Genomic DNA, 6,701 nt, shown 5'->3' with positions numbered 1-6,701 from the left:
AAGAGGCCCTTGGGTGAGGAAGTTCTCTGCAACTGAGGCAAACCTTGGTGGAGCTGGGCAGCCAGGGGCTATCCACTAGATAGCTGGACAGTGGATCTCCTTTGATGTTGATGGAGCATCTGCGTGCACATCCTTGGATTCCCCACCATGTTCTTTCTAGTACTCCCATGCCTGTATTTTGCATGGAATGTACTACTTTCAAGGATGATGACCCCCTAAGTCTCATCCAGTTAATGCTTCCGGCTTGAAGTTCACTGTCTCTGGTAGAAGGCAGTTTTCTATATCATGTCTTGATTTAGCTCCTCAAGGTCAATTAATAAGCTAAAAGAAAAGTTTTACTTCCTTCTGGCTTGCTGAGAGCACAGGCACAATAACAGAGAAGACTAAAGGAGGTTCAGACCAGTTGCCATGGGCAGTGTTCTAGGGAATTAATAAAAAATTAATAAAGACCAGTAGTTATATAGCTGCCCTAATCAACCTTAGAGATTCCTTTGATTAAAATACTCTTAGCTGGGAGCATATTTTATGTTAGCATAGGTCAGTGGTTCTCAACCTTCTGGCCCTTTAAATACAGTTCCTCATGTTGTGACCCAACCATAAAATTATTTTCGTTGCTACATCATAACTGTATTGTTGCTACTGTTATGAATCTTAATGTAAATGTCTGATATGCAGGATGGTCTTAGGTGACCCCTGTGAAAGGGTCGTTCGACCGCCAAAGGGGTCGCGACCCACAGGTTGAGAACCGCTGGCATAGGTGCTATTCCAAATTAGTTCTATATTTACATATGTTTTAACAGAAAAATACAACTTTAATTTTCAAATTAGTCTCAATAGAGTTTAATGGTAGCTTGGTTCTAAAAAACCATTATTAATTCAAGCTCTTCCACCATGCAATTTATTGCAAATACCCTTCAAGTGTCCAAAGGCAGACCACCTTTGCTTTTTGTAGGATGTAAGTTGGAAAAGGTATACCATGGGTTCATAATAAATATTGTTTACTGATGGCCTTAATCACCTTGATTGTATGAAACACTGAAATGATACAGAGTTTGATCCAAAGTACAAGAACATTGAAATGGCTGACTAATGACTAAAGCAATTCTTACGTGCACAATTACTATGGGTTAGGGATGAGTCATATGGGTAGAATTACAGAGAAATGCACATGTTTTTCCTGTCCATTTTACACCTGATCTGGAAAGCATAATGATGTCTCTCATTGCTCCATGGTTTTCAAGCCAACACATTTTCAAATCACTCACTCTTGCTCTCAAAGTAAGTTATTTTTTTTATGTGCCCCAGGCATGAAACAGCTCTGGCCACCAACCCAGGCATCAGGCTAGGCTGAATTAGGGACTGTACATCTGGTTCACCCCTCACTGACATAAGAGCAACACCACCAATCAGGAATCACCTTGCCCATTGCCAGGGGGTAAAGTAAAAATAAACAAACAAAAACTCAAATCTAAACAGGCTTAGTTCTGTGGTGTGGGAGTGAATTAAGAAGCTATTTCTACAGAGTATGCTGTCCATGGTCATCTCGCAACGTCGGGGAACTTGAAGGGAGCTCAAGAAAATCTGAAAACTTGTGAACATGAATTGGAAGTAAAATTCATTCAATTTGAACCTCAGGTCCCCATGTTTCCATACTATTGCTCACATTTATTTACTTAGTATTAAAATCAAATGGACATTGTTTTATTACAGCTGTTTAGGTTTTGATAAATGACAAACAGCATTTTTTCCTTCCAAACAGTGAAAGACATCACATTCAGACGTTAGAGGGGGGAAAACAACAAAACAAAAAAACCCCATGAGATTGAGAGAGACTAACAGGAAGTGGGTTGATTCACTTTGGAATTCTATTTATAAACAGACCAAATCAGATGGACCTTAAGCCAGAGGGTGGCCACATCTTGCTCCCATAAACACAGGCTCTAATCACCTTCAAATGACATCTTCCTGGCCTTTGTTTGGTTTTGTGCAGAGTAAAGTCCATCAACTATTTATATTCCTGCCAGTTTAAAATGATGGGCCAGATTTCTGGGGCTTTTATTTTTAACAAAAATGTTGAAGTCAATTTATCTCACCCCGATCCTGCTGTCAAAAAGCTGTAACTACTGCAATGGCTGAGCGTATAAAGAGGTGACTGCCTTGGATTATTAGTGAGCCAGTGTCTTTGCTGCCTAAAAGTACAAAAAAAAAAAAAAGAAAAAGAAAGAAAAGTATTTTAATTCCTTTATTAAAAGAAGTTTATGTAAACGCAGAATTTTCCAAAAAGTGAAGGCACAATAGAGTATCCAAACTTTTCATATTTCAGCTATTTGATTTTTGTTAAGAAAAACAAATACAATTATTATTATTTTTTCATTTATTACTGGAGAGGATGACACCTGTTTTCTAGTCATGTCAGGATTGTCACATCTTCTAGAAATGCCTCTTCTTCATACTAGTGAGTCTTGTGTCCTCTCCTCTGCCCTGAGATCCGAGGTTTGAGTGGTTAAATTCCCTGCCCCTGTGCACGGATCTGAAACTGATAAAATATAGACTTCTGGATTTCTTGAGAGTGAGCATAGATCAGCTCCTCTCAGGTGGTGGAGGTTGTCAACTGTACAGCTTGGGTGCAGTCGATGTCCATGTCTCCCGCTCTTTGCAGAAAAGCAGGCTCTGGTAAGAGAGATTAAAGCCAACATGTGGTGACAGGCTGAGCCAATTCTTTATGTTTGGGACCAACTGTGTTTTTAATGGTGCACAGACAAACCACATTATGTCCAAATTTGGGGGCTAATATCTTACAGTTATGGAGTGTCAGATCCCACAAGAGTATTTTAAAATCACTTCCACTTACTGTTATTGGAAAATGACTGTGAGTCATTTATAGAGTCATAAGTATAGAAAACCTATAAAGGGTATTATTGTTCCTTTAGCAAACATTTATTGACCCATGATCAGTATTCAGGCTTTGTGGGAACAACAAACAACGCATAGAATAGTGTCAAGGAACTTACAATCTTAAAGGGGAGATAAGAAAAAAACAACTTTACACCATTTAAATATGTGTATGTGATAACTGTCAATCCTGATGGATAAAATGATACATTATAAAGATCAAAGCATTAGGACCTTTAAGCCTCCAGTCAAGATAGCATTATGAGTTCAGAGTATAAAATTCTCTTTTCCATTCATAAGCTTACACAGTGATAACCGGAGGTGGAGGCAATTGGGAGATGAGAAGCAGAACCCTCACCCAGGTCTATCTTACAGTAGACCTATTGAATCCATAGATCTACCTGGTGGTACTCCATTTCCCAAATGCATAATCAGGGTGGACATACTGAGCAACTGAAAAAACTTCACATTTATTATTTGACCTGTGGAAAAGAGTAGAAAAGACCATTTTCTTGGAAGCCCCTGAAAATGTACCCCTTCCCAGCCAAGACTGTAAATTAAAAAAATTTTCTAAAAAGATTTGTCCTTGGTGAAATAGCAGAAATTATTCTCCCTCTCTCTCTCTCCCTCTCTATCTCTTTCTCTTTCTCTCTCTCTTATATAAATGAGTTATGTATAATCCTTCAAATATGTGGGATTAAGAGAGAAAGCAGTGTTTAAAGGGACATTTATAGAAATGCACGCATATATTAGAAAAAAAGATTTAAAATCAATAATCTAAGCTTTTACCATAGGAAACTAGAAAAACACGAGCAAATTAAATTTAATACAAGCAGTAGAAAAGAAACAATAAAAAGTAGAGAAGAGCTTTGCTGGTGGAGCTAAATAGGTAGAGCATCAATTTGCAAACCAAAGGGTTAGAGGCTCGACTCCTGGTTGAGGGCATGTACCTGGGTTGTAAGTTTGATTCCTAGCACTATTGCGGGTGTGTGTGTGTGTGTGTGTGCAGATGGCAACCAATCGATGTGTCTCTCTCACATTGATGTTTATCTTTCTCTCTCTGCCCCTCTCCTTCCTCCCTTCCACTCTCTCTAAAATTCAGTGGAGAAAATATCCTTGGGGTGAGGATTAACAACAACAACAAAATGCTCTCTTAATTTAAAACAACAAATAAAATATTCCCATAAAATTTTAAAAAATGAAAATGGAAAGGTCAATGTTACTAGACACTACAAATTAAATACAGAATTTAAAACCACAATGAGAGACTATATGTACCAGGATGGCTACATTTTAAAAAGCTAAAATACCTAGTGCTGACAAGGAGCTATCAAGACATAAATTATCTCATACATTCGTACTTTGCTGTTGGGAGTGCAAAATGTACAGCTACTTTGAAAACCAGGTTCTTATAAAGGTCAACATATACTACCATATGGCACAATAATATGACTTCTATTTACCCAAGATAATTGAAAACATATGTACAAGAATGTTTATAGTAGTTTTATTCATAATTGCCCCAAACTGTAAACAATCCAGATGTTCATCATCTAGTGAATGGATAAATTATAGTCTATCAATACAATGGAATACTACTCAACAGTAAACAGGAATGCAACAACAGGAAGAAACTTTCAAAGCAATATATATATATATATATATATATATATATATATATATATATATATCTCCCACGTTTAAAGGCTGTTAAATCGCATTGTTTACCCATATCTTCAGAAAAAAATCACTTCTACTGTCGTGGTAAACAACCTGCTTTCCTATTTATAATGGTCTGGCCCTCTAGCAACTTCAGTGTGAAATTATAGCTAATTTGCCTACAAATGTCAGGTGGTCATAATAATCTGGTCACTCAGTGTACTATATGAAAGAAGTCAGATAAAACGCTATTAAAAAGACAATCCAATTGAATGTAAATGAATGGTGTGGCCACTTTGAAAAATTGTGTATCAGTTGCTCAAGAAGGTAAAACATAGTTTCCATATGAGCCAGAAAGTCCACTTGTAGGTATATAGACCCACAGGAATTTAAAACATATGTTCACACAAAAACTTTTACATGAACATTCATAGTAGCATTATTCGTAATAGTCAAAAAGTAGAAACAACTCAAATGTTCATCAACTGATCAATGAATGAACAAATTGTGGTATATCCATACAGTGGAATGTTATTCAGCCATGTAATGGAATGGAGTACTGATACATGTTACCACATGGAGAAACCTTGAAAACAGTGTGCTGAGTGAAAGAAGCCGATACAAAAGGCTACACATTGTATGATTCCATGTATAAGAAATGTCAAGAATAGGCAAATGCACAGTGATACAAAGTAGATTAGTGTTTTCTAGGATCTAGGAGTGGTGGGGAATGAGAAGGGACTGTTAATGGGCATGTTTTTTTTTTGTTGTTTTGTTTTTAAACAGGTGAATTTGTTCTGGAGTCTGTCATTTGTGATAGTTGCACAACTTTCCATATGTACTAAACACCACTGAATTATACACTTAAAAGGGATGAATTTTAGGGTATGTGAATTAGATAGGTATTAACTTTTTAAAAATGCGGTACGCTATATGATTTTATTTATATGATGCTCTATAAAAGACAAAAATGTTTTCATAGTAATAGAAATCAAATCCTAAGGCCTGAGAGTTGGGGAAAGGGATTCACTAAAAAGGGGCATGGAGAGACTGGAGTAATGGCAAATTCTGTATTTTCATTGTGTTGTTGGTTGTAGGACTGAACTTAACCAAACCAAAATGAAAACAAGAGAGAGAGAATGAAGAGACTGTCTAAACCATATATGACAGATAAACTTCTGGTGTTTTTTTGGAACCAGTAGAAAAAAACAGGAGCTTAGGCTTCCCATAGTCCTAAATGCATCTCCTCAGACCAAAATTTGCAGATCTGTGACTTTGGTGTGACTCTTAATCTCTATGAGCTTCAGTGTCTTCATCTGTAAATTGCTAGAGAAAGACATAAAAGAAGTGATTAATGATGATGAAATACCCACTACTTATCAGAGACTAAGCTGAACACTTTTTAATAATATTTAATTCTAAAAAAATACATATAGGTAGGGCCAAAAAAAAAGGGCAGAACTTTTATAAAATGTTTAAGTTTAGAAAATGCAAGAATAGTTGATATACTAGTATGTACTCTACCCAAACATTTGAAAGCATCATACAAAAACAACTCAAAGGAGCCTGCTTGGGGTGAAGGATAGTTAGTGACAAGTGTGGCTCCCACAGAAACATTTTTCTGATGGAAAGATGACCTTTGCAAGGTTTCCGGAGGACTGTGAATAGTTAAGGAGGCTGACACCTGCTTATTTTCTGTTTTGACTGTGAAAGGCAAACAAAACTCATGCCAGGTAGAACTGATAGCAACTTAACACCCAATAGCTAGTCAATTAATGAGAGCTGAGCTCAATTAGCAGCAACTCAAGGGAGTGACTCCTTGGGTTTGGGAGCTGACAGAGCAGCCTGGATCAGCTTCCTGAGCTCACAGCCTGGATCAGCTCTCCGCACAACATGAGAACAAGGTAGATTTCTCCTTGGGCAGGAATAGGAAACTAGGATTTGACTAAGCAGCAACTGGTTAAAATTTGGTCTGAAAAAACCCTTGCTCTCCCCCTTTTATTGAAATTCCAATGAGTTTTACAGGCTCCTCTGAGTGTCCTCTTCATTGCTGAAATTGAAGCCACTGCTCTGGCCTCTTGAATTCTTTCTGTCTGCCACATGGTTTTTCAGTTTATAAATACACTGTCTTGACTGAGGTCTCTGATTCT

General features: G+C 37.3%; 1 pseudogene; it reads right to left on the bottom strand.

Annotated features, from left to right (window-relative positions):
- Positions 1 to 1,292: 1,292 nt before the first annotated feature.
- On the bottom strand, positions 1,293 to 1,438 carry LOC111825600 (annotated as a pseudogene).
- Positions 1,439 to 6,701: the final 5,263 nt, after the last annotated feature.

This window comes from Myotis lucifugus, unplaced genomic scaffold (genome assembly GCF_000147115.1).
Source record: "Myotis lucifugus unplaced genomic scaffold, Myoluc2.0 scaffold_0, whole genome shotgun sequence".
NCBI lineage: Eukaryota > Metazoa > Chordata > Mammalia > Chiroptera > Vespertilionidae > Myotis > Myotis lucifugus.
The sequence above is the reverse complement of the archived record's forward strand: the minus strand, read 5'-3'. Positions and strand labels throughout refer to the sequence as shown.